Genomic DNA, 14,483 nt, shown 5'->3' with positions numbered 1-14,483 from the left:
CAATGTGTAACCTTTATATAGACGTAGATTTCCAAATATCGTAGAGGTTACACGTCCGATATATATATTTAGAGGTTAAACACAACTTGTAACGCGACACTGGACGAGCAGTAGAGCTTACTTCAGTGTTCAACGGAAATCCAATCGTCGTAACTTATAAATGTACCCTTTATGGGAACGTTGTAACTTCTAAGCGAATTCCGCGTTTGAATTTCCTTCGCTTGTTTTTCTTGTTTCTTTGCAAGGTAACCTGTATAAAAGGTACTGCTCAAAAGTCACTGCGTTCTTGTTCGAGCCGCACATTCAATCATTCAGTACGAGAGTGTGGGATCAGTGTGCGTTACGTTATTGTGTCTCTGCGTCTGTACGAACAGCGGATCGTGTTCAGAATTGTGAAGAATGCAGAAGGGTCAAGTGGCGGAACTTTATCAGGGTATTTCTACAGTATGTTCACTACAAAGTTTACGTGTTTACGTTTTTGCTTGACAGTCTAGGAACACTAATCACAGCACAGTCTGTCTCTCTAACACGGTTCAACGGTTCCACGCAGTGTGTACGTGTGTGTCTTACGTCCGTTATTTGCTTAGTCCTTTGTCATCCTTGGGTTTTACTTCTTCGTGTGCTTCTGATTAACCATAGCCGCGTCGCTGATGTGTCATTCTGACACATCAGAAAGGAATAGAAATGTTTTCGGCGTACTGGAGAGGAAGTTGCCACAACGTGGGACTGCAAAGAGTATACCTCCTTGAAACTGAATGTCGTTCACCACAGCTGAAGTGTTGGTATCGTGACACCCTCGTATTCTTGCCTCGGATGTAGTTCCAGGTTTGCCAATTAAATAATACATATGCTCCAGTTGCAATTATTTCTTTCTTTCATTTGTTGTGCATGTGAATCTATACATGTAGTGATCACTCATTTTTCGCCACTGGATGCCCTTAGGTGAATTACGTATATTATAGCTATATGTTCCGAATGACAGTATGCTTTCTGCACTGATGAGAGCTCATTTGGAGCACCATTTGTTCTGTAGCGTCTGTGAAGAGGCGAGCGTCTTAGAGACAGCCATGCCTGGCGAAACTGTAACTTTTACGACGGTGTGGCGGTTAGGAGACAGTAACATCTATTATAGGTGATCTGTGTAACGTTTATAGAGGGTATTGCCCATAGGTTACAAGGTAACTTCTGAAATAGAGGGTAAAAATTTTGAAATTTTTACCCTTTACTAGAAGGTACCAGGTTTAGAGTGTAGCCAAAAGAGTACACTCCACTGCACTCCCAGTAACAAATAAAGTTGTGCAAGAGTTGAAATATACTATGGTTTATCGAGTGTATGGTTATCGGATTAAATGATTAATAATGAAAGACATATTATATCTTATAGGGAGACGACGACTGGAAAGGATGTGTGGTTTTTGTGTAAATCAGTGGCATTTATACTTTTTTCTTTCTGAACTTCAACATCTAATTTAATTACAGATTCTACGCGACACAAAATTCGCGTGAAACGAGCTCAAGTCTAGGTACTTAGATATTCCAGCAAGCGTAGCAGCGTACGAATCCCTGATGAAACGGGATGTGTCCTAATTAGTCAGAGTTATCGGAATGTGTCACATTTCTGCCCCGATATCGATTCCCGCACTGATTGCTGATGAAGTGCGCAGTTCCAGGAACAACTGCGCACGTCTTTTGGGCCCCCCAAGACGTCAGTTTATACATTGGATTTCCCTCTTCCCCCTCCCCCACTACGCGCTCCAACGAAGAAACCGCCCCCCCCCCCCTCAAACCGTGGGTCTGGATCCGCCCCTGAAATGAGCAGCACCCGTAGTTGTTGTTGTTGACCACGCAAAAAGGTATTCACGAGTGGTAGTTCTTAGTGGTGCGGAGGATGATGATAATTCTTGTTGTTAGAGCACATTAGAAAACGTGCAATGCCAACTTCGGTTTTCTTCCTTCTTCCTTTAGTTCTCTCTCTCTCTCTCTCTCTTTGTGTCTAGAGGTTTGGGAGTCGCCCCCTGGTGTTCACTGAACGAACAGTGTCGTGGAGATGTCACCGGGCAGTATTCGCACATTGCATTGCGTACAAAGGCACTGCATGTGTAAGATGCTGTCCAGCGTTGATATTTCCGATTGATTCGTGAAGAAAGCGGCATATGTGCTCCAAGTAAATCGCATTTTCCGTCCAATATGACAGTTTTTACTGTAAGTAACCGACAACGAAACCGAAAGGGCAATCCCCACCAATTGGCGGGACAGTGGCGTCCGTAGTGAGGGTCTCGCCTCCAATAGAATTGTAGCAAAGTTCGCACAGAGCCATTTTCGGGCCAAAGCGGCCACGGATCCAACAATAGGTAGTTTCATGAACGGGTCTTACATGGTGTTTCAAGCGGCATGGGACCAAGGAAAGCTACAAAACCTGTAGGAAATCAACAGAAAAAGCGGTGCATCTTGCCAAGTGCGAACAACTCGAGACCATGTGTGTTTGAAGGTGTCGCCGTCGTCTGCTTAACTACCGCGCGTTGCATACTTTAGGGCGCTGACGTTGCTGCTCACTCGCGCCACCTATCCCGCTAAAACAGGTCTGTACGCTACTCAACAAGGTCAGCCGTCTGCGCAGCTTCCGCGTTTCCCTCTTTCCTCTACTTCCCGTAGAGCGACCTCATTCGACCCTATCCGAAATAAGTGAGGCAACATTTCAAGGTGAAGCGCGCGTGGTTCATTCTGCGGACCAATGCCGGCCTACGAATACCCCGTCATTGCTGCCTTGTGATTGGACGAAGACTTCGTCACGTGGTTCCTCCAAACTTTGCCCTTTCCCCCGCGCAGAGACAAACAGTCAGGGCGTATATGTGTGGAGCATAGACGCCCACCAGGGTCAGTTTGTGACTGTATTTGTGACTGTATTGTGTAATTTGTGACTATATAACTCAATCAACGAATCTCTCAGAGCGCATTTTATTGCGTGTTACGAAGTTACACACACTAGTAGCAAGCGAACTAAAAGTTGAAGCAAGAAGTCAACGCACTGCGCAAAAAGAGCGACGGTTTGAAACAGCAGTCATTGGTGAGCTCTCTGCGCACGTGCCGCCACACATATAGGCCTGGGCGGTCAAATTTAATCAGAGGGAAAACTCCAGTACATCGTAGTGACAGACGAACAAAAATGAGAGGCACGTGTCGTCCTTTTTCATTATGTCAAATTTCCCGTCACGCAAAATTGCCACTTACCATAATAGAACAGCCGAGCACACAACCCTAATTTGGACCGAAAACTGCAGAGGCTGCATGTTGAGGAAACCATACATTTCGGTTCTGACCGGGTCGTTTGAAAAGGCGCACTGAATATCATTATTGCAGTGACGGTTTAGCGCATTTGTCATGCAGCTAGGAGACAGGTGCATCGAGTTTGCTCACTGGTTTCAAAATGTCAGATGCTTTTCGTGACGGCAGCTGTTTGTTCCGGTCTTCTGCACTGTTTTCTTTTCTTTCTTTTCTTTTTTTTTTTACTTTTGACTTATAGTGTCAGTGCACATTCATATGACAGGCAGCACAGATATCAAGTGAGGTCAGAGAAACATCCGGTGGGCACAATAGACAACCTGCAAAATTTGTAGCGCTCCTCTGTGTTGCGCATTACGGAAGCTTGCAGGAATCACGGTAAATACCTTGTCTTCACACGTGATATTCATTGCAAAGCCATATCGCCTGTGTGGACCGGTCTTTCGCATATGACTTCGACTGCAACTTGAGCTCCCTGACCACAGACCATTCAGCTTGTCCAAAGTCATTGGCCCATGGAGCTCCGCTGCGCATCAGTGCCGGGCTTTTCGTTCCCTTTTTGCTTTCGTGCAATCTACTGGCCTCCTCGAAGAGCTCTGACCAGAACTCCGACGTGTCATCGCTTCGCGCTCACCATTAATTTATCCTCTCATATTAACCTCTGTGAAGTGGGGTAGGGTCCTGTGGCTACCACGGGGAAACATCCCATGTCATCATCACTTCTTCATCATTTATTGTTGTTGTTGTTGTTACATGAGAATTAGTGTTTGGTGTGACACTATAACTACGAGTATAAAGAAAGACGGCAGCTGACATCGCGCGCTCTTATCAACGTACCAAGGCCACGTTAATGAAGACACAGACACGCACTAAACTCTGGCCCATTTTCTTCCATGCACTCTCACATTTACACACCTACGACCAAACCGAGGCAGACGACGCTATTAGGTAGTAACGCAAATTTTAGAGCCTGAAGGAAGAATTAAAGAACTTGGCCCATGGCCAAATCCAGAGTACCAACGCGCTGCCCTCAAAGCACTTTTGACCTTTTTGGACAACGTAGGACCTCGATCGGTCCTTGTTGTGAAGGGGCTCATTATTTCATCCCTCACATCGCCACCAGCAATGGAGTAGAGTGTCGCCCCTGGCGATGAAATTCCCCATTCATGATCGTGAAATAAAGTTGTTGTTGTTGTTATTAAAGAGCAATTAAACAATCGACAAGAGATAACGAACAATTAAAGGAAAGTTTGCCTTAAGCGCTTTTTTGGTGGGGTTTAAATGATGATGATGATGATGATGGTAGAAGTAAAAATATGGAGATGTCAGCCTCTCACCACGGTACAAGCTACTTCAGATCTAGTAGACGAAAAGAAAAAGGAAAAAAAAACGTTGTGTTTCTCTTAATTTGTTTGTCCAGCCTCTACAATATACGTAATTGCAACCAGTGAACATGATGAAAAGTAACCGTCCTGCGTCTGAAACACACAGCATATTAAAATGTCTCGCCTAGAACTTATTTGTCTAGTACGTTATTTCTTCTCTACACTATGTTCGCCGTACAGCATGATTGTCAGCGAGCGGCTGTCGCACAGCATCGTGTTCCTTCTTTGTCATTTTCGCTACGCTAATTCAGGCAGCATTTTCTGTTCAGGTAAAAGTTGCTGTGTTATATTAATCGCGAACGGTATTGTTCAGACAAACCTGAAACCGAATCGACTCAGTGTGCCCGAGCTCACTTTGTTCGGATGTATTTTGGTCCCACTAAAATATCCGCGTAGAACTCATAATGCAGATGCGGGAAATTTCAAGCGACATTGCAGCTCCATTCAGCGCAATCCCATCGAAAAGTCACCTAACACCGCTGCATGCCAGCACAATGAATAACATGCAGGTTTCGCCGGAGAACTGCTCGCACACAGCAAGCTTCCAGAAAACGTATACGTAGCTCCACAATCCACCGCGCGGTGTCGCGGTTCCTTTTGGGATTTAGTCACGTCGTCTATTTATAAACCACGGTGACGTCACTTATCGTTACAATTGTCTTTGTGCGACGTAAAATTCCGAAAGAATAGAGAGCTTTATTGCACCCTACGCTATTGCCTTTGTAAGAGTTAGCGTTGGTAGTTCTGCGCGCGCCCAAAAGATAAAGGGGGCTTCGCGCAATGCGCAGAAGCACCACGCTATCCGTTACGTACGCAAAGGCGATAACGTACGATGCACTAAAATTCACTATTCTCATTAGCCTTTTCATCACATCGCTGTGTGACGTACGCTCATATCAATTAGATAAAAACTGTCACGAAATTTGCACTAGCTTGGTCTTGTCAGAGAAAAAAAAAAGAAAGTGGAAATGTTCACCGAACAGGCTAGGGGCCGAGAATATGCATCTTTATTCGAAATGTTAAAAACTCACGCTGGCTACGCAACAATAAAAACGCCACGAACAGTAAAACGATCGACTGTTTCCACTCACGGCTGTCTACTCCAGACGTTTATAATTACGGGTTGTCGTAACATGATTCCTTGAAAGTTACAGAGGAGTTGAAATTACATTGGAACATAGACTCTGAGCAACTTGTTAAGACTCTAAAAGTGCTTAAATTCGCGAATTGAGTTGCGGGACGTTAAATGGAGTCTTTTGCGGGTTTTAGTTTGGTGATGCGTGTTCTATGCAATTGTATCATGGAGCTCATCTGAGTCGAAATATTCTGCAAGCCTCAGGCATCGCGAGGACATCGGGAACTGTCGGTGTTTCTTCGACACTCACGTACAGTGAGAACTTTCTTTCGCGAACGTTGGCGACCAGGAATACACTACCGAGTTGATAAAGACGTTATAACGACGGCATAACCGGGTAACGACGAAGTATTGTTTGACCTCTTTCAAAACTTAAAAAGAAGAAGAAGAAGAGACGAAATGATATTCGAGTGAGTGTAGAATCGACGTTTACTAGTGTAAATGTTGCAAAAGCGTACTGAAATAATGGTTCAACATGTGCCAGTTCGACTTCATGAGTACTGAGTACTGTTTATTACTTGGAAATTACAAATATTATAAATAAAATAAATAAATATATATGTATATATATATATTCAGAATCACAATATTCGCGAGAATTACTATACTCACGTACAGTTATATCTTGAGAACCATTGTTGAATCTTGACCCAGTATTTTATGTCCGATCTATTTGAAATCAATTGAAAGAGTTGCGCTTTTTGTGTGTGTGTGTGTGTTTCCGGGTGACCTTTTTTTTAGAAAGGGTGATTGTGTTCCAAAAGTGCGAACATCGATGTTAAACTACCTGCTAGAGCCTCAAGAGGCCAACCCTCGCGTGACAATGGGAAACCCAACAACTTACCTATTGTGCGTGTAAACAAAGGGACCTCCTAGAACGTTCCATTGCGCCTATCTGGTCCGCTGAATTTGCATTCTTCTCTGCAGTGTGTGTCTGGTTTCGGTCGATGAATGGGTATCGGCTTCTCTTACAATCTCATCGTGCCGCAAGTCCACGAAAGCGTAGTAAGCTACCCGTCGTTCGGCGCTCGCTCGTCGTTGTCACTCATCGATATAGGCCGGACGCGTTCTTCTTACAGTGTCATACCTGAAAGGGAACAGAAATTACTTAACGAACACGCACAAACACGCGCGATTTTGCAGAAAATCAGACGACGTATGGTCAATCCTGGTTCTAACACTGCCAAATACAACTACTTTAGAGGGGGGGGGGTATATTTATTAGACGAAAGGAGAAAAACACGGGGCGAAAGGTCAGCCAAACGGGACGTCGGCTTGCTATTCCGCAAAGAAAGAAAATAAATGAAAGAAAAATAAAAGAAGAAAAGAAAATAATTAGGAAATAAAGAAAAAAATACGAGTATCTATGTTGGCCCCTGTTTAGAAAAAAAAACCAAAAAATCAAAATACGATTGTACTCGAACGACAGCCAGATTGAATGTCCCCGAGTAACATATGTTTCGACTCTGCCTTTGAGCTGTCCCATCGCCAATGTCTACTTGGCTCCTTTGACATATACTAACCAGAAGGAACCTGAGAGGAGCTTAGTAGTAATTGGAGGAATTTCTCGAGGAACGCATAGGCAAGGGAACAGAAAGGCGGACTCCAGGTGAATGAGAGCTCGTGCGCGCAGCCAGGCAGATTCTTTCACTCGTATAACTGAATTAGTAACAAACCTGCGCTATCAAAAGCTCCTTTTCAATTTTGTATTGAGCACGAAAAGAAGGTCGCTGCTGTAACAGGATGACGTTGCTACATTTATTTATTTATTTATCTATTTGGAAATACTGCTGGCCTCCATCTAGAGGCCAAAGTAGGACAAGTACAATTTAAGAAACAGAAGAATTCAAGCATTCAACGATAATTGAAAGAAACAAGTTTAGATACAAATTAATCCACTGATTCAGATGAGACCACATCATCCCGTCAGCTATTCCACTCTGTAATAGTGTGTGGGGAAAAAAGCATCAATTCTGCAACTGTATGGCTTGATGTAATACCTGCGCGTACTACGTGTTGGCCGCCTGGCAGGTAACTCTATGTAACAACAACAGCAACTTGACCTTGGAGAGTGGGGAGTTTCATCGCCGCAGGCGATACTCGACCCCATTGCTGGTGGGAATGGGGGGAATAAAATAACGAGCCCCTTCACAATAACGATCGAAGGCCGATGGTGTCCAGAAATGTCAGAAGAGCTTTGAGCGCAGAGCGTTGCTGGGCTGGATTGGGCCAGGGACCAAGCAATTTCGATAGGGAGAAAGGGCGAGAGTCCAGCTGACGAAGAGACGCGCAGAGTGTGGTTCGGGAAGGTTGTTAGTGAGGGCAATGAAAAAAAATATGCTCCAGATCCTCAAGAGCACCACAGTGGCGGCAGGTGGGAGAGTCAACTTGTCTCAAGCGGTAACGCCACTGAGCTGTAAAGGACACATCGAGGCGCATTCGGTGGATTAATGCAGCATCTTGACGAGAGGTGTTTCGTGGCATGCGGAAAGCGAGCGTTGGATCAACTCTGATCAACATAGATGGGGGGGGGGGGAATGTCGGTTGCCCGTTGGCGAGAAGCCAGGGGTGTCACTAGGCGTCGCAGAATTGAACGGCGGTCTCCTCTCAGCAGAACAATACTAGTCCGTTTCCGATACGAGAGTGCTGCTTCTGCGGCGCTGTCGGCCTGCTCGTTCCCCACGACACCACAATGGGCTGGAACCCACTGGAGAACTAGCCTGTGGCCTGCTGCGCAGATAGTGTGGTAAGCCATTAACATATCTGTGACTAGGGGTGCGGATGGGCCTCGTATTCCGGAATTTTCAATTGCTTGAAGTGCAGACTTGGAGTCTGTAAAGACTGCCCATTCCCGGGGTGTAAAATCAGCGATGTGTTGTAGAAAGAAAAGGATAGCATAGAGTTCCGCAGCTGTGGAGGAGGTTGGATGTGAAAGGCGTCTTCGTGCACTACGCCTCCGGATGGTATGACGAATGCTGAGGCAGACTTGTTGTTTCGGGATGCGCCATCGGTATATATGCTGCCTAAACGTAGGAAACTTCTCGTCTACCAGAGCATGAAAATGGGCTCGGAGGACTTGAGGGGGGAACTGATCTCTTCTTTCCAGAAGGTTTGGGAGGCGTACAAAAGTGGGCGGTATACCGGTAGAGACCAGGGGGCTTCCGGCGGTGTGGGCACCGTGCGCTAGAGTTTTCTATTGACGGCAGCGACCCCTCGAGGAGAAACGCGGCGTAATGCCCTGGTACCAGCCAGCAGCGTCTAGCAGTGCTGTGATAGTTTCGCCGTTCGAAAAGAGCGATTTGAAGCTGCCTGCATAGAAAGTCAAAGGAGAAGACAAAATGGAAACTAATTCTATGTGGTAATCTGCCACGACAAGCAAGTTACTGTGAAAGAGAGGCAACTTGCCGTAAAGTTTTCGTCCTTCTCGCTGTATCGTCCCGCCGATCACGTATTTGAGAGAGCGCTTTCACGGCAATCCACCCAACGTGCCGCTCAAATCCGTTGTTTCAAACTTCATTCCTCATTCCTTGCATTTAGTATATTTGTCAATGACCAGTTGAGCATCACGGTGCGGACTTATAGCACAGCACCTGACGTGAAACAGTTGCGAAATACACCAATGAATGACCAATGAACATCGTGGAGCTTGGCTAAAATTAGTGTCTGCCATATGTCGTATAGCATTTATCTCTTCTACTCGGACCCTAATTTTGCGGCGTGTCGGCGAAGACTGGATTTGGAGCTCGTCTTCCTTCAATATAAAGCTTGCATGCGAACGCAGGGAATTATTTGTCCTCCCCGAGCTGCGTTTCGCAAGCTGTCATCATTTTATGTAGGTGCATTCTATCCCTATGGTCTTATTATCGTTGCCAAATCTTGTGATCTCGGTTTACAAGTGGTTCTTTGCTCCTTCCTATTCGTCCGCACACACACACGCAAACATACACAAAAGTAACCATGCGTTTGTCGAACAGCAACCTCACTGTTTCTTCTTAATTCTTGTCAATTTTTATTTTATTTTTTAGCATAGTTTATGTTTTGTGTTTCTTTTGCGTGATATTTCTGGCTGCTTCTATGTTGCAATTTGCGACAATGTGTCTGATTGGCTATGTTCACCTATACTAAGGTCGCTGTGGTCGTTGTTTAGCACTAATAAAACATTATTATCATTACATATCCAGCTTCAAACAAAAACACGCCTTATTTATATCCTGAAACAATCTTGATTGACTGATTGCTTTTTATTACTATGACTGTGCATCAAATGCAGGCACAAAGGGCCATAATTTGACTAAGAAACTTATCCTCCGAACACGAGGGATGCTGCCTTGGTGGCACTTATGAAATTTGTCCAGAGCTGTGGGATGGATACAACCTTCTAGCATCCTCTGTGCATGATCATTGGATAATTGTGAATAGTGTTTAATTGTGGACTTCAAGTGAACATATGGATAGTGGACTTCTGAATAGTCAATAGCGAACTTGCGAGTAGAGCACCTGAGAAGTAGTTTTTGGGTGTGGGGTGGGGTGATAATTTTTGTTAGGTTTAGCAGAAGAAGTCGGGAGACGAGTTCAATTTCTCCTTGTTTTTTTTTTCTTACAAACAAACAAACAAACGTTAACGGATTATGCATAAAAAAGAAACGAGAACGTTTTTTTTCCCGCTATCTTCGTAATGTGTATTCCAATTTGTTGTTGACTGTGTTATTCATGTGAATTCTTCAGTGCGAGATTTCCGTCCTCATAGCGCAGGTACTGGACGTAGCTAGTCTCTGATGTGTAGTCTATAATTGGTAGTCCCTTGCGGATAAATATGGGCCACGAATACTACACGCTTGTCTGCGCTACACACTGTGTCACACATTGTGCATAGACACATAATGTTCCACGTGCAAAAGGCTTCCCCATCGCATACCCACCCCCCATTTTACGTGACAAACCACTTCCACACAAGTAATCCCACGGGTTAATGAGTCCAAAGCCCCAAAGCTGACATATAACACCCGTACGCACCAAAGCTACATACGCGAAGGCGCCGATACGGCGTCAGTACCAGACCGTTACGCGCGAAATCGCCACGGGTGGCGCTGTCGATCAAGCGACCGCAGCGTCCTCTCGCTAGTGCGCGGTGCCCATAGTGTCCTTAGTTATGAAGCCAGTGAGAGTCTGGCGTGTCCTCTGCGCTACTCGATAGAAGTCGCTTTCAGGGCGGTATCGAATTTTCCTGAGGAGCGGGTGGCGGGGAATGTGAGCACGCAAACGGAGGTAGTGCCGAGCCGTTTCCCGTTCACGGAGAACCTCGATCGGGAGCTCACCAGCTTCAGCCAGTACTTGCCGTGTTTCAGCCATCCTTGGGAACTCCGAGGCATCGACGAAGGCTTTGAGCAAACAGGGACCGAAGTGTATTTAATGAAGTTGTTGATATCCTGTGCAGAATAGGAAGGCTGGAAAGCACAGTCGCCCTCACCAATGCCGCGTGAACCGCGGGCAGGGAATGCTGATCACAGCCCCATCCTGAGCCAGAAAGATGTTGAATTGAGGGGAGCCATCGCTGCACTTTAGTTTCAAGGTGTTTAATGTGCCGAGCCCAGCGCAAGTCCGAGTCGATTAAACTGGGTACTCTATGTATCGACCCGTGTCAATGGCTGACATCTCCTTTGTGTGAATAAACATATACCCCCCCCCCCCCCGTGTCAATGTTAATTTTTCCATTGATCATATGATACAGAATTTTCAATCTAGCTACCTTGCGTCTGCGATCCAGTGTTTCTAGTCCTGCTTTACCGTAAAGGTCTGAAACAGAGCTGAATCGCCTATATCTGTTAAATACAAGGGTGATATGATCCTTGATGTGAACGACGCGCTCGGTCCTGCGTGGTCGCGGTTGAGACGCTCGCCCCGGTGAACTTTTGCGGTGCGCTCGCACCTTCTGTGGTGCGATCGTACCGTTTCCCCTTTTTTTTTGGGGGGGGGGGGGGTAACAGAATTCGCTTGCGCGAATTCAACCTCCCTTGTTATTTTACCAACCAACCAACAAGGGTGAGACTCGGACGTGGTCGGCTTCTTCATATGGTAAATTTCCCACTCATCGTCACTACATGTACTTGTTGTTCAAAGTACCTCTACTCTCCTTCTCACCATTACCACCACAACTTACACACCTTCCACTGCAGTGCTAGTATAGCCCTACTAAAATGACCGGTGTAACTGTCGAAGTTCGTGCAATATCACGACTGATTCTCCCAATAAAGTGGAAGGGGGAATATATGTTTATTTAAAAAAAGGAGGGCCAATGAAGAGGGATATGCTTATTAAGAAAAAAAAAGTCATGGTTATGGTCAGCTAGACAGAAGTCAGCTCGCTATTAAAAAAAAGAAATAAAGAACAAAAGGAGAAGAAAGAAGAAAAAGAAACTGAAAAATCACACACACGGTCACACAATCGCAAGGCGTTGACAAGGTTCGAAGCGTGGAAGTAGCGGAGGAGCGCAGAGGTGACGGCCCACTTGGTCGGCTGAAGAACGGGACCCTGGGTAGCCAACGTTATAGTGTTGTAGACAAGTTGGGATACACGACGATAGAAGGCGCCAAGGTGCAGAAGGTGTAACCGGCAGTGTAGGATGCAGTGGGGAATATCAGCCACCACGCCACAGCTAGTGCAGAGGGCCCCACTGAAGGCTTGTCAAGGCAGCTACCCAGTGAGGCATCTGACAAGCAATTCATGAATCCCAAACCAAACCGAACCAATGTCTAACCAGATATTATATGTTCAGGTAATGCTGGAATGCATTACCTGAACATATCATATCTGTGCAAAATGAATCTGCCTTCATTGAAGCCTTGAGCAATACTGATTTAATATAATGTTATAATGTTATAATATAATGTTATGCTAATGTTAGCGCTATTATGTATTGTGGTTCCTCGATGAGATTATCTGGTTTGTTAGTTCTTTTGTTTATGATTAGTGTTATGATTGGTGATTGTGGTAATGTTGAACGCCCCTGTAACGGTCCCACTTGGGACTAACAGTATTCAAAAAAAAAAAACAAAAAAAAAACGGCGCAGTAGCAGTGGTAACCTGCCCCAGTTTTCGCTAATAGGCCCCTCTGAGAGGAACTGTGCGAATAAGCTTAAATAGCGAGTAACTTACTGTGTGTTATAATTTTTATGCGTCTGGCACAGGAAAGGCATGAGTGATCTTGAACGCGGCGCCAATTAAAATTAATTGCGCCGCGGATCGAGCGGATTTATTTATAAAGTCTGGTTATGCTATTCTCAAGAGTGCCTGCAACCGTCTTCAGTTGTCGCAGTCATAACCCGTGCGGTGTCGAGAGGTTACAATGGTTTATATATGGACATACTCGGTTGTACGTTCTGGCATACGTTCGGCGTTTCATTGCGCGTCAGCCATTACGCCCTCAAGGATTTCGGTATGATGTGTTTCATTGAAAGTACTACTAAGAAAAACAAAATGATATGATGCGACAAGTAACTTACTGCCGCAAAAGGCATGAGGTATGAGGATACCTGTTTGGCTGTATCTTGTTCTAAGTGATAATTTATATTTTCTGCGGATGACTTTAAGACTTGGGATTTTTTTTATTTATTTTTTTGCATCCTGCCCTTTTAAAGGTAGTAAGGACTCCTATCTGCAGGTATTTAGATACGGGTTGTATTGGTGTAATGTTGTTCTTCTACGTTCTTACTGGTGTAATTCCATTTAAAATTTACTGTTCAATATTTCTCCTTCATAACATGTGCGGCGTTAATACAAAAACGCACTTTTTTTTTCGCGAGTAGGCGTACAGTCATCCAGATACATCTATCTATTGTTACGTCATTTGAAGAATTGTAGCACCCAATCAGACGCCAATGCGGAGGTCCACATAACGTTCTGCTCTCTCTCTTAAAAATGAAGTGGTGGTGGTGGTGACGAAAACCGGCTTTCCGTTGTTGGCCTCACGTATGAGGGCTCTTAAAAATGAACCTTACCACATAGCATGCTCCTAGCCAACCATCACCCCGAGTGACAACGTTCTCATCCCGGATTTGTTGAAAACGGGAGGCGGAGCCCATTTTGTAGCCGTACATAAGGGTTACATAATATAGGCTCCGCCTCTCGTTATCAACAAATCATGGGCGAGAACGTTGTCATCCGGGATGATGGTCGGCTACGAGCGCGTTACATTTGGTGAACATACGGACCTATCGGATTCGTCCATACCACGGAGGAAGGAAACACAGGAGCGGCCTTTCCAACTTTTCAATTGGGACGGGCGTGCCAGCCTTCGCATTGCTTTCAGGGATGCTCCTGTCTATCGTGTGACCGCTCACGTGACCCCAAGAGCATGCGCAGGCCGGCTCCCAAAGCAGACGACGGGTTGTCTCGCAGCTCCGATACCTGCATTGTGATGAAGTTTTATTTGTGTGTTCGGAGGTTTACTCTTGGTTTACCCTTCTACTACAAGACCGACCACGGTCTGCAGGACAAGCACGCAGGACTAGAAACATGATTTGTGGCGGCGACGTTTGTATGACGACGTGACCACGTTTTGTGTATTTGTTGCTGAAGTGGTAAAGCATGCCAGTAATCAAACTTGTAAACAATGGAGGAAATGAAATGAATCTGCGGCTGTAGCACAGCGCCAGCTTGCAAACGAACGATTGAAGATGACTCTCTCG

General features: G+C 45.3%; 1 protein-coding gene across 3 annotated transcripts in view; it reads right to left on the bottom strand.

Annotated features, from left to right (window-relative positions):
• The window catches only part of LOC135388716 (potassium voltage-gated channel subfamily H member 8-like), a 487,577-nt gene that overhangs the window by 240,273 nt on the left and 232,821 nt on the right, over positions 1–14,483 (bottom strand). For 2 of the 3 annotated variants that reach the window (XM_064618453.1, XM_064618458.1), the window contains exon 3: positions 6,644–6,886. The gene's annotated coding sequence lies outside the window, so the exon portion shown is untranslated. Of the gene's footprint in view, positions 1–3,228; positions 3,322–6,643; positions 6,887–14,483 lie in introns of those variants that run through there. The other variant, XM_064618454.1, reaches the window with a different exon arrangement.

The sequence above is a fragment of the Ornithodoros turicata genome, chromosome 3, assembly GCF_037126465.1.
Source record: "Ornithodoros turicata isolate Travis chromosome 3, ASM3712646v1, whole genome shotgun sequence".
Classification (NCBI taxonomy): Eukaryota; Metazoa; Arthropoda; class Arachnida; order Ixodida; family Argasidae; genus Ornithodoros; species Ornithodoros turicata.
Note: the sequence above shows the minus strand (reverse complement) of the source record. Positions and strands in the feature narration are given on the sequence as shown.